The following is a 22,963-nucleotide window of genomic DNA, read 5'->3' as shown; positions in this document are numbered from 1 at the left end:
ATCAGTGAGATTGCAGGGCAGGTGTTCCAGGGAAAGAGGACATCATCATCAAAGGAAGAGAGATTGGGAGGCGTGAAGCGTGTTTGAGCAACAGTGAGTTTCCCAGGGTGGCAGAAGCATTTGATGCCAGGGAGGATGGGGGAAGCAGGGTACCAGGCTGTTTCTGGACAGCGTTCTCTAGACAACTGAAAAGGCTCTGCATTTCAGATAATGCTGGTGAGTGTGTGAAGGATATTAGGGAAGGCAGGAAGACCACCAATGAAGTGCCTGCGGTAGGTCATTCGAGAGATGGCAAAGGGCTGAGCAGTGAGAATGGAAAGGAAGAGCCAGAAACAAGAGCTACTGGCATGAAGAGCTGGCTGCACCCCATGAAGAACGGGGTGTGAATGGCAAGGGGGAATGGAATCTGAAGCCAAGTGCAAGGCAAGGGAGGGATGCCCTTTTCTTTGAGAGGGAGGTTGGAGGATAGGGTGGAGATTTCAGTTTTGAAAAAGCGGAATGGGAGGCATTGGCAGGACTCACGCATGAGGATGCTGAAGAGACAGCTGGAAAAGCAGAGCTGGAGCTCAGGAAGTGTGGCCTTTAAGAGCACACCTATCCCAACTAATTTCTCATAATCTGTGAAAAATTTTGTGAATTTTTAGATATTTGCTATTTTCAAGAAGACAGAAGTTTCACAAGTGTTTGTCAGAACCAACTGGCATTTTTCTACCAAAGGAAAGGTTTTCATCTTCAAAAAAACAGAACGTTCAGTAAAGAGAAAGCTGGTGGATGATTTCTACTTCCTTCTCTCACTTCGGAAGCTGAGTTATCAGACGTGTTCAGGCACAAGGAATAACATTAGGGAATATTGTAATGCTACCCTAGTATTGAAAAAGTTCTTGTAAAAACCCTGTAATTGATGATAAAGAACAGACAAGCTCTTGTGTCCCTGCAGAAGGTAATAAGAGGGAGTAGTAGGATGCACAAGTTCTCTTAAAATTCATGTTTGACTATTTTGATTGTTGTAGTAAAATATCAGACACAAAAGACTTGATCTGGGGACCATTATAAACTGCTAGGTGAGACTCTTTGGTAAGGAATTACAAAGTTTGAATTTGGAATAAATGACTCTGTTGCACCAAGTTGAATCTGCAACATAGAAGGTTCACATCCTGCACCAGCCACTGCCTGAGTGGGAGCCTTGCTCCCTGCTGCTTCTCCTTAGTTGCATATTCCTTTCTTTCGCAACAGTTACAATTTTTCCTCATGAACTAGGCAATAACTTTTTTGCTCATACTAATTTGAAGGTGTGGATATGCCTAATTCACTAACAAAGGTCATTTTTAATTGCTCTCTCTAGTGTCTCAGGACTGCATCGTCATTTATCCAGCGTGACTCAGCCTGGGCACGGCTCTGACACACTGAGCTCCTAATAGACCAGGCTGGTGTCACAGGCTGACTGGCCGACTAATCCACACGCAGCCGGGAAAGAGAAATGAGGCTGCTATTAAGGGTGCCAAATCCTTAGCTGACCTCTGTGATCCAGGCTAGAAAAGATGGCCCATTCTGAGGGAGATCAATTAATTTTGCAGTGTTTCTATTATTGTTGTGACTATTGCCTTCCTGTTTGTTTGTTTTTTTTTTCTTTTTTGTTTATTTTTCCACATTGTTTTGGGAGGACTTGGATATAGACACATGCATCCTCTTTGCAAAAGAACATATTGTAAGATCTGGGGCTAGAGCTCAGTTCGCAGAGTGCTTACCTGTCAAGCACAAGGCCCTGCACTGCAAAACACGAAAGACAAAACAAAACAAAACAAACCAAGCAAACAAACAAAAACATATTGTAATGAAGGTAATTCAGGCAGTGTGAAATCTCAGTAGCTGGTGCCTTGGGCAAGTCACTTGGCCTCTAATTCTTATCTCTCTTTATATCGCCTTGTGTTTCAAACTCATTCTGTGTCAGGTGCTTGTATATGCTTTACGGCAAGCTCAGGAGGAAAAGGCCACAGCCCTTGTTTGGCAGGTCGAGGAACTGTTAGCTTCTCAAGGACACATTGCTGTTAAGTAGTGAATTTGAAATCTTAACTATGCCAACCCCTTCCCAGAGCCAGTGCTCTTTAACTGCTCTCCTAATCTTTCTCTCATCAGTAAAATATGGGGGATAATAAAACCTGTCTTAAGGGTTGTTGTACAGATTAAGAAACAGAAGCATGAAGGGTGTGGTCCCTTGCCACACAGTAGGCGATCAATCCATGGCTGACAGTATTACTAAAACGAATGAAGAAAACTCTCCACTGGAGCATCCATAGTAGTGAAGTCCTTGATGGAATGTCCCACGTGACATTTCTGTGTGAATTACTGTGATGGTACCAGCACTTAAAGCAGAGGGCAAGTAACCCCACTCAGGAATGAATCTTTAGTAGTGAATGATAGATCCTGCAGCATCTGGAGGGAAACATGTTTCTATGCAATTTTGAATAATCCGTATAACTCTCACATCATTCCCTATTGATCCCAGAAAACTTTCTCTTTGATAAGATTTACCCTAGCAAAAATTAAACTGCCAGGTTCAAAAGTAAGTTGAGGCTGCGTACTGATGGGGGTCGAGGGAGGCTGGGGTTCCAGAATAAGTGTGGGGAGCAAAACTCGGGTTAGCAAAGTACCATTCCTGATAGTGACGGTGAATGCATAAACAAATGCCAGCAACAGGAGAAAAAGCAGGAGAAAGAGGTTTTTAGATTTTTATTAGAATAACAGCTACAGGGTGAATGTTGGTCTAGAGAATTCCTGGTTAGGACACATAAAGCAGAGTTAAAAAGAATGTGGTCTGGTCATGTATATAATTAGTGTTTAGACGTTTAAGAGGCCAATGAACAGAAGTGAAGATGTATTGTTTCTAGTGAGAAAGGACATCAAGGGCTTTATTTAATGAAGACTGACTGTGACCGACTTGACACTAAGGAGAGTATCTTATTGGCTTTTTCTTTTCCTTGTGGTGCTGGGGATTGAAGCAAGGGTTTTCCACATGCTCTGCAAGTACTAGACTTTCCTCTTTTATTCACCCATATGTACCTAAGGCACATCCTGTCAGGGGGAGCACCCCTAAACTTCTGTTGAAGGTATAATTGAATAATAATGAACATGACTATCAGGAGGAGAGAATGAACAAGGTTGACTTGTCAAGATGAATGCTCATCTGGTCTTGCCTTAATTGGCTAAACCCTTGGAAATTGCCAATGGGAAGCTTGACCCAGCTGGCTGCCAAAGGACAGCAGATCAATCTGCAGATCATGGAGCTGCACTCCCTAGGGGGATTCCTTGGGGCAGGAAGCGGGAGAAATCAGCTAGGACAGATGATGCCCTTTTCATTTTGTGTCTGGTGAATGGTGGAAGATCTAAGGGCAGATGGGCATCTTGGATGGAAGCATTTCACAAGACTGAATTCAAAATCTTAAGGGAAAGGAGGAAAGACAGGAAAAAATTATAGGAAGCATTTGCATTTTGCCAGAGCCACAGCACAAGCAGGAAGGATTTGACTGCAGTGATGTTCAAGAGACAAAGACGTTTAGGAAAGTTGGTTTTTGTAATCAAAACATCATCTCTTAGGACTAGGGACCAGAAATTCCAGAGTATAGATATCAAGAGGAATAACAAAATTTAAATGACTTATTTGATTATAACAATAGCCCTATCACAGAGGAATTTTTATTATCTGCATGTATAGGTGCTGGGACTGAAGTTCAAAGAGGATAGAGATTGTCTACTGTCATATAACTAGAATTTCTCATTCTTCTGATTTGTACATGATGTAGAGTTACACAGGTCTCGTAGTCATATATGCATTTAGGGTAATAATGTCTGATTCATTCTACTATCATTCCTACCCCCATGCCTCTGCCCCTCCCTTCACTACGGTCTGCGTATTTTTTTAGTTTCAGTTTAGTTTTTGATAGTTTTTTTTTTAAGTTTTGATATAGATTAATCAACTTCATATATTGATAACCTAAAATGTATCTGATAGGTGCTCCAATTCACAGATTCATAAGAGAACTAATACTTGTTTTATAATAAAATAGATGATATATGAAATTACATGTGTAAACAGGAAAGGGGAAAATACATTTTTTCTCAGTATTATCTAACCTTCACCGAATGAGATATGATATAAATGACCGGATGTATGTGAAACAGTACCAGACTAACTTTCTGAGACCAACTCTATGCTTGATGCTGGGAGAACTTTATAATATGTAATCTACTATGTATAACCTTGAATATAATAATTATTCTTACTCTAGAAAGGAGGACAGTGATGCTGAGAAAAGTTAGCTGACCTCACAACTAATACATGGTAAGACAAGGATTTGAGTTCAGTGGTTAAAGCCACCCTTTCAGTAAGTCACACAGCCCATTTTGTAAACTTTATGTAGCACCAAAATGATAAGGTCAGTCAGGGTTCATTGCATGAAACAGAAACCACTCTAGGTATTTTAAGTAGGTAGGGATTTAGTTCAAGGATTTTGGAGCTTACAAATTTATAGAAAAGGTCAAAGGAGTGGATTCTAGGCTAAGCTTCCTACACAAGTCCTAGAAATATACAGAAGTTGGACCACTGGAATCCAGTGAGAACTATGCCCAAGCAAGAACTATGTCTACTGCTTCCCCAACTGTCTGAGGAATCTGGAGAATGGACAATTAAAATAGTTATCTAGGGACATTGAATCAGGAATCAACTGCTGCTGCTATTGCTTCTGGTTGCTCAAGAAGCTGGAAAATAGATAATGCAAAATTTCTGTAGGCAAACCCATGACTGTCTCTGCCTCAATTCTATCGTCTACATGTTACCTGAGTATATTAACATGGGGGGACCATTATTTGCATATAGAACTCTAGCCATAAGGGAGTCTGGGGAATTCAAAATTTAACTTTTCAGCTTTTCAATTAGAAAAAGAACACCATTCCAGGACAGGTAATGTTGTTATTCAAAATGCAGTAATTATTATCACCCACTTATTATCTTTTAACTTGGTGGGTAACGAAATGGAGAACTAACTTATCTTGCAATGCTTACCTGATCTTTCAATCTTTTTGCTCCTCTTGATAGCAGTAGGACACTCCCAAAGGAGAAGGATCTCTGCTTTAGATATAGCTCCTCTTTTTATCAATGCACAAAGCAATTTTTGTCTAACAGCAGTTTTATGGTTGACTGACTGTACTGAAATGTAGTGCTTTACCAACCATGAACCTTGACATGTTTATAACAGAGATTTAATCTGAAAATATGCAAGAGGGAGGCTTCTGAATATAATTTATAATCAGACCAACTTTCATGTAGGTGTTGAACAGCCTATAAAATTAATACTTGGGCCTTGAATTTTGAGGTTAATTTTGCCCTCCTTCAAGAGACACAGTGACATTAGTAGGTGAACTGAAGGTTGAAATCCCAATTGCTTTGAACGGACATCAAGCCTTATGAATTTGCATTAGTACTAAAAACAGCAGGGGCATAGTATAATTAACATATATGAAATTGCATTTTTTAATACAAAGCAAAACCTAGAATGAACTTTACAAAGGACCTTTGGATAAACACTCTGTTGTGTCATAGCTAACAGTGTCATGGTCTTTGTTATTATAATTGAAGATCTTTATTTCTGGAAGTTTGTGGGCTTTTTCTGAATTTCCAAAATACACTTTATTATGTGTTGACTTTTTATTCCTTAACTCTTTGAATCATGTACTATTTAATGGAACAAGTTTTTATTTCTTCTCCAGGGCACTCAGTACCTAAAATTGAAGAGCAACTTCACATGCCTACATTTGGCCTGAAGTGTTTATGCACTTTAATTAGTGTTGAAATATTTCTTAACTTTCAAAGCACTTTTATGCAGACCATAATCCAAAGCAAAGGGGAAAATAGTACTGTTCAAATGACTGCTCTGTTCTAAATGTACTCAAGAAAATTCAACTTTCAGAAGAGCACTAGAAGAAGGACTAAACAGTAAATTCCGTGGTAGTAAAAGATGATTCAATATTTTGCACTCAGCAATTTGAAGTGTGCTTCAGTTTTTATTTTAATTTTCTTGTGAATCTTTTCTCAATAAGATTGTCAAAGTAAATTTTTGATGGGAACTTAAATGTTAATCAGTGGAAAGAGAGAAAAATATGCAAGGAAAAAATACTAATCACATTACAGAATCACATTGCAGATAAACTCAATAAGTGGACTTTTTACATGGTTGAGGGGTCCTGAATACCAGCAGTGGCACAGCCGTATGTAGTATGTATGAGTAGGTGCATGCTGTGGTAGTGTGGGCCTAAACGTAAACATGTGTTTGTACCCCATCCAGGCTCCGTCAGTGTGTTTGGGGAACTGTGTTTCTGAATCTGTCTTGGTCTATCGTGTTTCATGTGCAAATGGATGTGAGCAAAAGTGGGGTGTGAATGAACATGATTTTGTTCATTTGTCTGCATCAAAGAGCCTATGAGTGAGTGTGTTTGCATTTGGATGAAGCAAAACTCTTATTTAATTTGTTATTATTGTTTCTAAAACGTTTTATCACGAATGTGGATTACCAATGTCCTGCTTAGTTTTCAGCCATCTTGTCCATTCAACTTCACCAAATTGGTGAGGATCAATAAGGAATCAGAAGGGAATAGTAATGGCCACCTCATCTTCAAGCACAAAACACAAAATGTGAGATGTGTCTAGTTCCTCAGCAGGAAATCTCAGTTCTAACGTCAAGGCTGACTATTTTGCATATTGCATTATACACATGTAATATATATTATAGTATATATAAAATATATATGTATATAAATTTTTATAGTATAATTTTATTAGCCATAGTCTTTGTTATATATTAGATCTCTAGACTCATTCATCTTAAATATCTGCTACTATGTAACCTCTAATCTACATCTCCCCATTTTCTCCCTTTACCATTTTTTTCTCCCTGTGAACCACTGGAAAGTAAATTACAATAACAATGCCCCTTTATCCCTAAATATTTCATGACATTTCTCTTAAGAATAAGGATACTTACTTTCATAAATAGCACAATGATTTTACCTAAGAAAATTGACACAATTCTACAATATCATCTCATATATGGTGTGTATTCAGATCACCACAAATACCCTGAAGTGTTTCTTATAGCTTTCTCTTTTTTCCAATCCCAGACCTAATCAAACTTCATGTTTTACCCTGGGTTACGCCTGTTTAGACTTTTAACCTTAAATACTATCTCCTTCCTCCCCATTTTTGTCTTATCTAATTAACATTTTTTTTATAGGATTGATAGTTTCAGAAAACCAAAAAACAGGACGCTTAGTTAATTCAAATGTCAATATAAACAATGAATCATCTTCTGGTACAATATGTTCCATGTTTAAGAGCTGATAGGTGGTTCACCTGAAATTCAAATTTAACTGGGCATCCTGTATTTTTGTTTTGTTTTTAATTGACATATAAAATTGTACTTATTTATGGAGCCAAGTATGATATTTCCATATGTGCATACATTGTGTAATAATGAAATTAAGGTATTTGGCATATCGATCACATCACATATTTGTCATTTCTTTGTGGTGAGAGCATTCAAAATCCTCTCTTCTAATTCTTTTTAAATACCTAATTCAATATTGTTAATCATAGTCAACCTAGTGTATTCATAGAACACCAGAAATATTTTCTCCAATCTAACTGTATCCTTATATCTCTTGAGTAATTAATCTCTCCATGTCCTCTTCTTTTCCCCTATCCTCCCTAGCCTCTGGACACCATTCTACTCTGTTCTATTACATCAGCCTTTTCAGATTTCACAAATGAGTATAAACAAGCAATATTTGTCCTTCTGCGTCTTAACACAATGTCCTCCATGTTCACCCATGTTGTTGCAAGTGATAGTACTTCATTCTTTTTACGACTGAACAATATTCCATTGTGCATGTATAACCCATTTTCTTTATCCATTCCTTAGTTGATGGACAATTTAGTTGTTTCTCTTTCTTAGCTGTCAAGAATTGTGCTAGAGTAAACATGGGAGTGCAGATGGCTCTTTGACATACTGATTCCACTTCCTTTCGCTATGCGCCTGGTAGTATTATTGTTTAATCATTTGGTAATTTTATTTTTAATTTTTTGGGGAAACTTGTCACTGTTTTTCATGATGGCTCTCCTAATTTACAGTCCTTTTGATAGCATCTAAAAACCTCCCTCTTTCCACCCAGCCAGTATATGGTATCTTGTCTTCTTGATAAGAGACATCCTAAGTGGGGTGAGGTAATAATGATGGTTTTGATTTGTGTTTTCCTGATTATTACTAATGTTTAGCACTTTTGTCATATACCTAGTTTTTCATATATCAGTGAACCATTTGTAGGTCTTCTTTTGAGAAGTTTCTCTAAGTATTTTTGTTCATTTAAAAGGATTTTTTTTTTCTTCTGTTGAGTTCCTTATCTATCCTAGATATTAGTTCCTTAACAGATGCATAGTTTGCAAATATTTTTTCCCATTATGTAGGTTGTCTCTCCCCCTTTTGTTTAGTTTGCTGTGCAGAAATTTTTAGTTTGATATAATCTCATTTGACTGTTTTTGCTTTTGTTGCCTGTGCTTTTGAGTTCTTATTGAGGCATTTCCTCTAAGTTTTCTTCTATTAGTTTTACTCTGTCAATTTTACAGTAAAGCCTGTTGATTTTTGTTTATGGCAAGAGAAGTCTAGCTTCATTCTTTTGCATATGTATAGATAGTTTTCCCAGCACCAAACTATAATTCCTCTAGTGTGTATTATTGGCACCTTTATAAAAATTCAGTTGGCTGTCAGTGTGTAGATTTTTTTCTATTTTCTCTATTCTGTTCCATTGGTCTATGCCTATTTATATACCAATAGCATGCTGTTTTGGTTACTATAGCTTTGTAGTATATTTTGAATTCAGGTAGCAAAATGCCTCCAGTTTTTATTTTATGGTTTTATCCAATGCTTTACAAGTTAAGTTTACCCTGAAGTGAGGAAAATAATCCTGCTCTTCACAGTTCTTCTATATGCGCTATTTCAGCAAATGAGCAACTTATGAAAATGACTTAAAATTTATAGTCTCTTCATTTTGGAGAATGACTGAAAAGAACACCAGAGTGAGTTGGACATTGTCTTAGCTGAGAGAAGTAAAGTCACTGATCTTGGATTGGAAGATGAGGCAGAGGTAGTGAAGGGATAGAAGAGGAATCAGTAAAGGAGGATAAATGGAGAAATTCTAGTGAAATTTATATGAGAACATCAAATGAAAAACTGTCATTAATTTGTGATACTAATATATTTGTCAGCATAACTGGTCACAGCAGCAGCAAATGATTCCATAGAGACCCTACTAGGTGAGTTGCAGTGGAGCAGAAGGTGCTGAACTTTACGGACCTATAAATCAAAATGACATAAAACTTAGGAAGAAATGTTAAGAGTTGTCATCAGCTTCAAAAAGTCTTAGGTAAGGACTTTTCCCTGTGATTCATGAATATTAAAGCCCATTTGGGCAACAGCATTCATCTAAAGAATTGATGCAAACAAGAGCAAGGGAATTACATGACAGAAACAAGTGAATTCTTTGTTTCTCAACCTAAGCTTTTACCTTCTGGTAACCACCTCTAGAAATTCTTCCATGGAAACATATTTCACTTTTAGGGTTTAGAGTTGCCCTTGCTTCCCTGGGCACCCATGACTGGCTTTTTCCTATATATATCTATGCATTGCATTACAGTCAGGTCTTAGTATGCAGGGCACATGATAGTTGAAGCAAAGTGAATTACTACCATGTGATTTTGAAGATATGTAGGAGAGAAATGCAAAATTTGAAAACAGATAAATAAAAGTTGGCCTGACCAACAATGAAGTCAACAACTTAGTCAAAAATGCACCGTGTTTGAAAAAATGTGTACCTGCCCCTTACCTAAGTCACTGTGAGTGTGGTACCTCTCTCCCTTTCTTCTTCATCTGTGGCTCTAGGTTTGATTTCAACTGTGGATCATTGCCCTTAGATTTCTGACCCAGACTGCTCCTTGAATGTCCTGTGACTGCTTTCTCCCTTAAAGCAGCACCAATATTCCTTATGCTTTCATGTTTTGCTAGCTCAAGCTCTAATGAGTAAGGAGAGTCTGCCATCTTATAATGAATATTTATTGAGTGCCAATCTGTGGAAGAAGTCTGAGGCTCACTTTTTCCCCTTTATAGTGACTATATCATTCAGGGTTCAGTCCAGAAAACAAAAGTGCCTATGTATTCCAAGAATAGAAGACTTGAGAGGGACTTTGAGGTTCATACAATCATCAGAAGTTCTGGAGAACAAAGGGTAACTGAGTCCATGCTACTACATCGCTGAAATAATTGGTTCTTCAGTCTCACCTGAAAGTCACTGCAAACCTCCAGCTTCTCTTGGAAGCTTCTACCAGCTGTGATGATATGTAGCTTCTCATTTAAGTGAGAAGTTTGCAAAGGTTACTCAGAGGTGTCTTTGAATCTCATGTATGCTCATGCATATGGCTGCCTCTGGGAAATTATGACCTTTGAACACTTGTGGTCATTTTTTTTTTTAAATAAATGGTTCTGCCATCACAAATTTGGTTTGAGTATCAAATCTGATGATATCCATGCATGTATCAAGAGGCTGTGAAAAGGATCATTCCTCCAACAACCAGGCTTTCTGGGGACAGCAGGGCAGGCTCCCAAGTAGGTCCAAAAGTTTGAGAGAGCATGGAACAGGGATTGGCTTTTATTGTGGTTTAGGAGGTAGGATTGTTATATTATCTGCAAACACAAGCCAGAAGTTGCAGGGTTTGAAATTACCACTGGTGTCCAAGGAAGGTGTGCTCAGGCTTCCTTAGCTTTCCAAGATGTGGGAGAAATGGAAAAAGGGAGCAGTGGGATTAGAAAACTGTCAGCACTCAAACTTGAAAACTGAAGTCCTTCTCTTTCTTACATGTTTACAACACTATCCTGGAATCATCCAGGGAGATGATTTAGAGGCAGGGGGTGGCGAGGCTGAATTAAAAGCCAGAAATCTAATTCCTGGGGCATGATCTCAGGCTCCCTTTATGCCAGGTTACCTAGGCTAACAGGGTACCATGTTACACTTAACACATTGTTATTTTTTATAAATGAAGCAATCATTTTAAAACTTTGAATCATACCCATTTAAAAAACCAAAACAGAGGTCAAAAAATCCTCTTAAGCATAAAAATAAAAAGTAAACAGTAGGTGATCTAAGTCATAAATCATACTAAATCATCAACTAAACTTGAAGAAAAGATTTCCCCCACAAAAGAGGATTAGCATTTGAAAGCAATTTTGGTTTCTTCTTTGGGTAATGCACACTATTAAAGACAAAGTCATACTTTCTAAAATTTCTCAAAGATGAATGTGTATGCTGAGGATAATACACAAATTTGCATATTATCCCCAGTATTCACATTAACTGAAAACTTCAGCCTCGTTAATACAAATAAAAAAAAATTATGTACATTGTAATGGTTTAGTTTTAATGAGAATTCCTTGAAAATGGGAAATCCGGTCCCTCAAATAGTTTGGTTAAAATATGAAAAGACAATATTCTAGAAGCTTAGATTTTTCAGAAGTTAGCCACTCTAATTTGCGAAGGACTCCCTAAAAATCCCTGGTGATACAAAGAATTACCAGAAAATGCCTGCTGACGAGATAAGCACTGGGTTGGGTTTTGGGGATAAAGGATGAATAAAATGTGTGCTTTACCTGTGAGGACTCATAGTCTACCCACATAATTCTTAGGATTAAAGGATTCTAAGAATTCAAGGAATAAAAGTCTTCTGCAGTTAAAGCCAATGAGTACTTAGTCTACTTAGGATCCACTTCCACAAAACAGCCTACTGCTTCTCCATGTTTCAAAGGACAAAATCAGTGGAAAATAAGTCCTAAACTTCAGTGTTATTTCCTTAAACAATTTCTCTAAAATAAAAGAAAGACTAACCAGTCAAGGACAAATTCTAATTTGGTCTCAAATGCTGTCCATGAAAGACTGATGACAACTGACAGTACTGTCCAGCATTTTTAACACAACACTGATTTTCATTTGCAACACACAAAACAGTGACTTGCTGCTTGTTGAAGTCAGGCACCTTTGAGAGATGCTTTATTGTGTATTCTGAGGCACATCTTTCCAGGTAATGAGGTGTGAGAATGACTGATAAGCACATAGAATGTGCAAGAGAACAAAATAATAAAACAAGCAGGTTCACCTTTGTCACGAATGCATATGGTAAATAAACAAAATTCTTTCACTAGAAGCATTGAGTATGGGGACTTGAAAATCTTTTAAGGCTTTTCTTTTGAATTAGCAGTCTAGATTTACCAGTTAATTTGATTCTCTAATCATTCTGCTCTAATTAGTGAAGGGCTTTTAACATGTGTCATGCAATGTAATTGTATGAACAATAACTTTATGTGCAATGGCTGATTTTTGCAGGTGAACTTGAAAAAAAATTTAAATACATTTTCCTTTTCAAATGGTGATGAGTCTAGCATGAAGGTTTTAGGCAGATGTGTGTAAGGGTGGGAGGAACTTATTATTACTTTAATTGGATGACGCCGATTTTTGAAAACATTTTTGTAGGGAACATTCCTCAAGCTTATCTGGCAGTAGTCACTGACACCATGAAGCCAAATAGTCTGGACAGAGAAACTGAGGTAATGGTAAAGACTCGCCATGGCAGGAAGGTCTTTGTAGCTGTTGAGGCTGAGTTTGAACTGAGGGGAGGCCTCATTCTGACATGCATCACAGAAAGCTGTGATGTGAGCTCGCCCAAGCTGCCTTGCCTCATGCTGTGTGCAGGAGCTTGCCATTCCCCTAGTCCTTTGTCTCAGACCTGTTGCTGGGCAGAATTGCTTAGGCATGCTTGGTTTGTTTACACTAACTGGATCCTTGACGTATATAGTTCACCTATAGGCTGACTCTGTTATACTTTAATAAGCGTGTTAACCTGATTGGATAAGGTGTCTATATATGTCCTGTGCAACCCTAAATAAAATTAGATCTTTGCCTTCAGAGTTCAATCTCTGATGCCTGGGTAAGCGCGCTGGGTAAGGCTAAGAAGGGTAGGCATCGTTTGCCCTCCCCCTCAGTGAACCCGTCTCAGAATATCTACACTTTTTGATTTACCTTATTTCATTTGATCCATATAACAATCCTATGAGGAAGACAGAACAAATATTTCTTTCTGACCATTTTACAGAATAAAATACTGGTATTAAGGAGGTTAATTATTTTTTAAGGTTGTAAGTCTGGCCACTCATGGAGTCAACAGAGAAGCAGAATCTACATGCTTCCAGTTCAAATCTCCATTTCCATGCAGTGCTGTCTCCTTGTGAATGTATCTGGCTAGAACCTCTGATTTTGAGTTCCTAATATATTTTTGACACTTTTAATACTGTGTATAATAGTATGTGCTGAACATTTTTTAACCTTTGAGGGAAAGTATTAATCTGAATCCAGAGAATTTAGAATAAGGATGAAGTAGTACCAGATTACCTTTACTAAAATACGTACTCTTCTTTAGTTATTTTAAATGTTTGTGAAATTACAGAAAAGTAAAAAGAAAAATAATATTCATGTGTGGAATTTTTTTTTTCCTATGTGCTTGTCAAACCCTTTAATTTAAGGAGTTGCAGTAAATTTTGGACTATAGAATTCTAGTCTTCTTTAAAACTGACATTAAATTTTTTTTTGAGGACATTGAATGTTTTATTGGCAATGCTATTATTATTTATGGCAGTGTGTTAGTTAAACTTTTTGATAGACTTTATTTTTTAGAGAAGTTCTAAGTTCATAGTAAGGAAGTTACCATTGCTCAGGGTTTGTAAATTCATTCTTATGTTGCTGTAATACATGTAGTTTCATAAAAATACATTGAAGGACAGAAAAGGTTACAATTAAATATGACACTTTACTGAGGACACACATGTTGTTTTCTATTAAAATGAGTTTATATTGATTAAAATTAAAGATCTTTATTTTTGCCTGAAACACATGTAAACTTTCAATGGTGGTTTCTTTTGTTTTTTTTTTTTTTCTTGGTAAACAAATGGGATACATGTTGTTTCTCTATTTGTACATGGAGTCAAGGCATACCATTTGTGTAATCATAAATTTACATAGGGTAATGTTGTTTGATTCATTCTGTTATTTTTTTCCCTTCCCCCCACCCCTCCCACCCCTCTTTTCCCTCTATACAGTCCTTCCTTCCTCCATTCTTACCACCCTCCTTAACCCTAACCCTAAACCTAACCTAACCCTAACGCTAACCCCTCCCACCTCCCATTATATGTCTCATCTGCTTATCAGCGAAATCATTTGTCCTTTAGTTTTTTGAGATTGGCTTATCTCACTTAGCATGATATTCTCCAATTTCATCCATTTGCCTGCAAATGCCATAATTTTATCATTCTTTATGGTGGAGTAATATTCCATTATATATTTATGCCACAGTTTCTTTATCCATTCATCAATTGAAGGACATCTAGGTTGGTTCCACAATCTGGCTATGGTGAATTGAGCTGCAATGAACATTGATGTGGCTGTATCTCCGTAGTATGCTGATTTTAAGTCCTTTGGGCATAGGCCAAGGAGTGGTTTCTTAAAAAAAGTTTTCAGATAAATATTTTACCATCATAGCCTAAGTGTAATCTTGTAAGTAATTTTTTTGCCTATTTACCATGTAAAGCAAGGAAGTTTGATATCCTGAAAGTAGTGAAAGACTGAGTTTAATTTTCTACTCCACTATTTACTAACTGTGTGAATTTGCTGTTCCTTATTCCTGGAATCCTCTGCTCCCAGATCTTCATTACTGTGACTCCTATTCTTCCTTTAGGACTCAGCTCAGATATTACCTCTTCAAAGAGAGCTCTCATGATACCTTCCCCTGCCTGTGTAAGTATTACTGTACTTCAGATGCTTTCTCACAACCCCAGTTTTGTCATGATTGTACTTATAATTGAAATTATCTTGTTTCAATTTTTATTGGCATTTTATTGTCTCTTCCCTTCCTTAGAAAGTACACTCATGAAAACAACCATTTTATCGTTGTATCATCTGTGCTAAGCAGCACCTGGAACATCATGGGTGCTTGATCAGTACATGTTGAATAAAAGAATAGTTTTGGGGAGGTCACTTTCTTAACCAAACTACAGGATATTTATACCTGTCTTATAGATTTGTGAGAATCAGAGAAGATAATGTACTATTTTTGAAGACTATGAAGCATTAAAAGTAATTATTATATTCACAGCAAAGAAACATAGATTGAGATCTGCTCGAAGACTGATGATCTTGAATTTTTAGTTTTTACCAGGTGAGTACTAACAAGATCTCTGCTCTTTTTTCATTAGGATACATTAGCATTCTAAAATAGTTATTTCTGAACTCAGCAATTTGATAATTTGCTTAGATTTACTCTTTTTCCCCTCAGATCTCTACACCCGTCTGTAGATATCTATGGACTGGTCATGATAAGAGATAAGATCCATGATAGTAACATTAAAACAATAAAATAAAAAAAAATTAAAACTGGAAACCTTAGACTCCTGCTATGATGTTTAAAAATTGGAATGTTTTATGTTTCTCTGAGGGATAGAGTTTTATTTCCTAGCTGGGTTTTCATAGTCTACATTTGCTCCTGGTTTTGTGTGGGTTTATATAAGGTCATAGATATTCTTTGTGGAATTAAAATGAAAATTCACATATGCCTGATTTTTCAAGAAGTTAATTGTGAGTTCTTAGGAGGATTTTATTTGGGCCTGGAGCATTTTAAGGATGAAAATCACAATGTCAGACATTGTGTGCATGAATTCATAAGGAATTATATGACTTCTTAACTATAATCAGGGCTTATTTTGAAAGTTCTGATACATGGATAGGAGAACAGTCTGTTCTGTTTATTTTATTTTTTTTTTAAAGAATTATCATATTTTGCCAAATAGAATCATATTGAATCAGAGTTCTAAAGTTCATGGAGTGTCTCAGCAGTGCACTGCCTTGTTTTAGTGTAGGTCCTCCAGGGACCTGTTCTTGACGTGAACTGTGCTATGAAATCCAACAGAGCCCCTGGGGTCAGCAGCAGCCCTGCGGGAAATGCTTCCTCCTGTGGACTTGTGGACGTGCGGGTCAGCTGACCTGTGCTGGTGTCCTGTTTATTGTCTGCTGCAGGAAGTCAGGACATAGGTGTGAGATCTTACTCCACTAGAAGATCATACAGACTGAACAACAGGGCAAAACAGATAGCTTTCAGGATGTGGTTTTCCTGATATCAAGCTGAAATGGGGGTGCATTTTTTATGGAGATTTGGTTTAAAATTTCTTTGTCAGAAATATTCAACACAGTGATCTCTGGAGTGGAAAGGAACTCAAGTTCAGAGGTATAAAATTGAGTAATTATTTCCTCATAATTCTGAAACTGGGCAAAATCACACAAAATTTATTTGTCCACTGAGTTATGACTTTCACACATCAAGAGTTCACTTTTTTCCAAGGCCTTTTTCGAGCAACACACTGGCAGATATTTTTCACCATTCTCCATCCCACTCCTTTGCTTGGCAGTTGGACCCTTGCAAGTTAAGCTTGCTCCTTGAATTTTCCTGGGGTCCTGGGGCAGAATCAATTCTAATGTCTGGAGGGAATCACGTTTGGGAACTTGATACTGTTGACAAGGTGGCATTTAGCTCATGTCCACATCATCCCTGTTGACTACCATTTTTCTATTACATGCTTTGGACACAATAGGTCACATTTCCTATTATCCTTTCCCCTTCCCTATTATCCCCTTCTCAGGTCTCCTTTGAGGACTGGGCATAGTCTCAAATGGACATTTGGCAAAACCAGATGTGACCGTTGCAAGATAGATGGGTGGTCCCCAGAGTGATGAGTTTACAACTTCAAGCTCCTCTTGAGCTGAGAGCCAAAGCAAACCTTAGGAAACAGAGAAGAAAAATTACTTAATATTTTCCATCTCATTTTTAATTCATTTTGTGAACATCAGCAAAAACAACCTACTTAACAAAGATAAAACCCTGCATTTCCTCCAAATATTGTCTTTACTAAAGAAAATAGGAAAAAAAGTAAGGTATGTTTCATAGTAGAAATGACCAAGGTGCTGAAACACGATGAATAAAATTAGTATTGTTGCTGATTAAAAATGCTGTTTAAGCTTTATATTTTCAAATAGATAATATTTTTAATAAATGATATGTAAAACAGCACTAAATTCTATATTTGCTGGTGACCTTCACCCTTCAGTGCCGAACTCAGTAATACCTGTTGTGTGAAGGTTTCAACTAGACATCATCAACCTGGCCACCCCCTTGTCTATCTATAGCACTATGATAATCCTCTATTTTTGTACTTACAGTAGTATCTTTGTTTCTTTGGTTTGTTAATTTGTGCATTTATTCAATAAAGCAGCATAGTTAAGAGCATGTACTCTGGGACCAGATTGCCTCAGTTGTAGTGCTAACCCTGCCAATTTTCAGCTGTGTGGTTTGTGCAAGTAGCTTGATGTATCAGTGTCTGAGTTTCTTCACTCACAAAATGGGCAGGATAATAGTAACTCCCTCTTAGAATATTATGAAGAACAGATACGTCGATGTCCATGAAGGACTTTGTGTTATTTATCAAATCACAAAGTGCGTTCATAGATACCAGACTCCCCAGCAGGTCTTGTGTCCACAGATATGGGAAAATTTCTTAAGGAATGTGTATGCTGGTAACCCAGACATCAAACAGTTCGGAAGGAGCGAAAGATGCTATTTGTTCACTTCATACATATGTATTAAGCACCATTGTTATGCTGGGCTCTGTTCTAGATGCTAGCGACACAATTGTGAATAAAAGTATCTCATTGAGGGTCTCATGCCTGTAAGGGCTGTGATGGACATGGCAAAGAAGAGTGAAAAGATAGACTAGACCTCTAACTCAGCTTCTGGTGGGGTTCAGAAAAAAAAAAATATATATATATATATATATATATATAGTTGATGGACCTTTATTTGACCTTTATTTGTTTACTTATATATGGTGCTGAGAATATAATCCAGTGCCTCACACATGCTAGGTGAGCTCTTTACCGCTAAGCCACAACCCCAGCTCTGCTCAGTCCAAACTTTAAAACACACAGAGGAGGTAGCCAGGCAGGGAGAAATGGAAGGCAGGGTTAGGTACAGAAGCAGCAAGAAGTTTGTTGGTATTTGCTTCCTTAAAGCAAAAGCTGTGTATTTCCCCTGTGCAGAAGAATGACACTGCCTTTCTTCTTAGTTCTACAGAGGTTGTGTCAACAATTTCTTGCAGTGGGACTTTTCCTTAGATATGATCCCTGGGCTGCAGATCAGCTTCTTCTCAAGGAATTTGTGCTCTGTCTTCATTGCATTTCATGTGACATAGTGTCATTGCAACCGTAGAGATTTAGTGAAAATATTAGAGAAATTCAGTTCAGATGATTTGAATTCTATCACTTACTGGCTGACTTAGTTCATATTCCTTTACTTCTTTGAACCTCAATTTCTCTGTATGTTGGGGCTATTAAGACTGAGACATATTTAATAGCATTGTGGTAAGGTTGAAATAAATAAAAATCATAAGAAGTTCTTTATAAGCTGCAAATGCAATACAGTGTGATTACTAACTGTATATATTATTTTCAATAATTGATAAGTGGCTCAGTTTATTTGACCCCATATTATGCATATTTTTCTATAATAGAACACTGCCTCTTCAGAAATCTTGCAGATCTACTATATCCTGAGGAATCTTGCTTAATCCTGAATATATAAACTCTCTGGTCTTTGTTGTCATGCCCTATAAGCTTTAAAAGGTGGGCTTCACAATCCTCAAAACTCAGAATTTTCACTTGATTGATCACCTAAAACCGGTGAAGGGTTTGGGATATGTAGATGACAGTAACACTCCAAAAGAAAAGAACATTTTCTTCTCTTTCCCTTAGGTGAGAAAGCTCCCATGCCTCACATCTCAAATTCTCTGAGAAATCTCACCCATCCCTGACTTGTAGGAGCCTATTTTTCTTTTGCACCTACTGCTTCCACTCAGTTTTGTGTTGCAAATCCAGAAAGAGTTGAGCACAGGAGAAAAGGGATTGGGGGTGGGGGTGGGCAAAGGAGATCCAATGTACTATTCCAGAAGTCTTTTGCTGGTTGAATAAGAAGACAGCCTGGGGACACCGAAGCATTAACTTTTTTCTTGCAAAATGAATATTTGGTGATACTAATGTATTTTACTTTCACTGGAGTCATCAAAATGACCCATAATATGTCTTAAAATTTTTTTTTGATTAACACATATTAATTGTTCATCTTACTAAGGTTAAAGAAATCCATGAATAGCAGTGTTGAAGCCACCCTGGAAAGCAAGGAATGTTGTGCTTTTCATATTGATTATATTTGTGAAATGTGAATGTCTCAACAATACAAAATGGTGCTAATAACTATTTACTTTCAATTATCCCTCAGCTTATGCAATTTTTAAATGTTTGGTAAAGCTGAAGCATGAAGTAACTCTTTGAGGCATGTTTTGGGTGCAATGTTACTGACAGTCGTGGACTTCCATACAAACTATTTTATCATGTGTACTGCTACAAGAATCTTGCTCCACTTCACTCCATTTCATTTCATTTCCATATATCAGTTCCTTTTTTTTATTGGTTCTTTTTAGTTACACATGACAGTAAAATTCATTTTGACATGATTATAAAAGCATAGAATATGCTGATTTTAAGTCCTTTGGATATAGGCCGAGGAGTGGGATAGCTGGGTCAAATGGTGGTTCCATTCTAAGTTTTCTAAGGAATCTCCACACTGCTTTCCAGAGTGGCTGCACTAATTTGCAGCCCCATCAGAAATGTATGAGTGTACCTTTTCCCCCACATCCTCGTCAACACCTATTGTTGCTTGTGTTCTTGATAACTGCCATTCTAATTGAGGTGAGATGGAAACTTAGTGTAGTTTTGATTTGCATTTCTCTTATTACTAGAGATGTTGAACATTTTTTCATATATCTGTTGATTGCTTGTAGATCTTCTTCTGTGAAGTGTCTGTTTATATCCTTAGCCCATTTGTTGATTGGGTTATTTGTATTCTTGGTGTAGAGTTTTTTTGAGTTCTTTATATATTCTGGAAATTAGTGCTCTATCTGAAGTATGAGTGGCAAAGATATTCTCCCACTCTGTAGGCTCTCTCTTCACATTGCTGATAGCTTCCTTTGCTGAGAGAAAGCTATTTAGTTTGAATCCATCCCAGTTATTAATTCTTGCTTTTATTTCTTGTGGTATGGGAGTCCTGTTAAGGAAGTCTGATCCTAAGCCAACATGTTGAAGATCTGGACCTACATTTTCTTCTCTAAGATGCAGGGTCTCTGGTCTGATTTCAAGGTCCTTGACCCATTGTGAGTTGATTTTTGTGCAAGGTGAGAGGGGTTTAGTTTCATTCTCCTGCATATGGATTTCCAGTTTTCCCAGCACCATTTGTTGAACAGGCTATCTTTTCTCCATTGCATATTTTTGGCACCTTTGTCTAGTATTAGAAAATTGTATTTATTAGGGTTTGTGCCCGTGTCCTCTATTCTGTACCACTGATCTACCTGTCTATTTTGGTGCCAATACCATGACGTTTTTGTTACCATTGCTTTGTAATAGAGTTGAAGATCTGGTATTGCGATACCCCCTGCTTCGCTCTTTCTACTGAGGATTGCTTTAGCTATTCTGGGTTTTTTATTCTTCCAGATGAATTTCATAATTGCTTGCTCTATTTCTGTAAGGTACGCCATTGGGATTTTAATTGGAATTGCATTGAATCTGTATAGCACGTTTGGTAGTATGGCCATTTTGACAATATTAATTCTGCTTATCCAAGAACATGAGAGATCTTTCCATCTTCTAAGGTCTTCCTCAATTTCTTTCTTCAATGTTTTGTAGTTTTCATTGTAGAGATCTTTTACCTCTTTGGTTAGAGTGATTCCCAAGTATTTTATTTTTTTTGAACCTATTGCAAATGGAGTTGTTTTCCTCATTTCCCTTTCAGATGTTTCGTCGCTTGCATATAAAAATGCTTTAGATTTATGTGTGTTGATTTTATAGCCTGCTATTTGTGAATTCATTGATGAGGTCTAGAAGTTTTCTGGAGGAGTTTTTTGGATCCTCTAAATATAGAATCATGTCATCAGCAAATAGTGACAGCTTAAATTCCTCTTTTCCTATTCTTATCCCTTTAATTTCTTTAGTCTGCCTCATTGCTCTGGCTAGAGTTTTGAGGATAATGTTGAATAGAAGTGGCGAAAGAGGACATCCCTGTCTTGTTCCCGTTTTTAAAGGGAATGGTTTCAGTTTTTCTCCATTAAGAATGATGTTGGCCATGGGCTTAGCATAAATAGCCTTTACAATGTTCAGGTATATTCCTACTATCCCTATTTTTTCTAGTGTTTTGAGCATGAAGGGGTGTTGTATTTTGTTGCATACTACAGAGATACAGCCACAAAAATGTTCATAGCTGATCAATTCACAATAGCTAGACTGTGGAACCAACCTAGATGTCCTTCAATTGATGAATGGATAAAGAAATTGTGGTGTGTATTTATATATATATATAATGGAATATTACTCAGCTATAAAGAATAATAGAATTATGGCATTTGCAGGCAAATGGATGAAATTGGAGAATATCATGCTAAGTGAGATAAGCCAATCTCAAAAAACCAAAGGAGGAATGATCTTGCTGATAAGTGGATGATGGACACATAATGGGGGTGGGGGGGCAAGAATGGAGGAAGGAGGGACTGTATAGAGGGAAAAAAAATCATCGAATATATCTTGCTCTAATTCAGTCCTCAGTATCTCCCCTTCCCATCCCCCGCTCCCTTTTCTCTACTGATCTTTCTGCCACTTACCCACAGTTTTTTAAAAATATTAATTTCTTTTGGATGTACATGATGGTGAGATTCATTGTGATATATTCATATATAATCATAGGAATGTTATGTCAGATTCATGCCACGATCTGTACCTTTATTTCAGATACTCGTTAATGGCTATCAGTACGGCAGAAAAATAAAAAATAGACATTGCCCTTGATAACTTCAGATCTCACTGGGACAAACTATATACAACAAACTGTCATTGAATGTCACTAGTCTTACATATATAGGAACAGGTTGCATAAATAAAAATGTGGGGCCTGGTAAGTGGGTGTAGGTGGATTAAGGACTTGAGAAGGCTGAGAAAGTTCACAAATCCAAGCTTCAGTAACAGTGATCATCTTATTACATAAGGACTTGTTAGTGTTTGGATTCTGAGTAGATTTTTTTTTTTTTGGCAGAAACTAGACATTTTCAGATTATACTTGGCAGTCAAGGCCTTTTTTATAAGAGAATGTTATTGTGTAGTTTTAGGCACTGTCTCAATGATTACAGCACACCCTTCCTTACAAAATCCTGGAAGGCCCTCAACAGAAGCTTAAGAAGTTCCCATCCCACAGCACTCAGACCGCAGCAGTCCTGAGGACCACACCGGAACCTGTCAGAAGGCCGAATAGTCTTCTAAATGCTCGCCACGCCTTGAATACTTCGTTTTCCGCTTTCTGAAAACATCAGTTCGTGAAATGTAACAACATACTTTGTTGTCTAATTTTAAGTATCATGCCAACAGAGGGTTTTGGAAATCAACCCAGAAACAAACCATGAGATACAAAACCCGTTTAACTCCATTCCATCTAAATTGTGTTTGTGAAAAATTTGAGGGAATTTTAGAAGTTCTTCCTGATACACTATGAAAAGAAAACTCTTTTAAAGTTACTGGAAATATTCAAAGTGAGTAAGACAAACCAAAATAGCTAGTGACTATATTAAGAAATAAGTGCGTGTGATGTAAAATTCTATCATCAATATGTGATATAAAACCTTCAAATAATGGCCTA

General features: G+C 37.2%; 2 long non-coding RNA genes across 4 annotated transcripts in view; both read left to right on the top strand.

The window, feature by feature from the left end:
* LOC306663604 overlaps positions 1–2,045 on the top strand; it is a 49,602-nt gene extending 47,557 nt beyond the window's left edge. Inside the window, exon 3 of the long non-coding RNA XR_013764475.1 lies at positions 1,949–2,045. This is a non-coding gene — a long non-coding RNA (uncharacterized lncRNA). The remainder of the gene's footprint in view (positions 1–1,948) is intronic.
* LOC306663595 overlaps positions 1–22,963 on the top strand; it is a 404,268-nt gene that overhangs the window by 91,221 nt on the left and 290,084 nt on the right. For all 3 annotated transcript variants that reach the window (XR_013764472.1, XR_013764473.1, XR_013764474.1), the window contains 2 exons: positions 14,836–14,928; positions 15,287–15,349. This is a non-coding gene — a long non-coding RNA (uncharacterized lncRNA). The remainder of the gene's footprint in view (positions 1–14,835; positions 14,929–15,286; positions 15,350–22,963) is intronic.

This window comes from Sciurus vulgaris (assembly GCF_902686455.1).
Source record: "Sciurus vulgaris genome assembly, chromosome: 1".
Classification (NCBI taxonomy): Eukaryota; Metazoa; Chordata; class Mammalia; order Rodentia; family Sciuridae; genus Sciurus; species Sciurus vulgaris.
The sequence above is the reverse complement of the archived record's forward strand: the minus strand, read 5'-3'. Positions and strand labels throughout refer to the sequence as shown.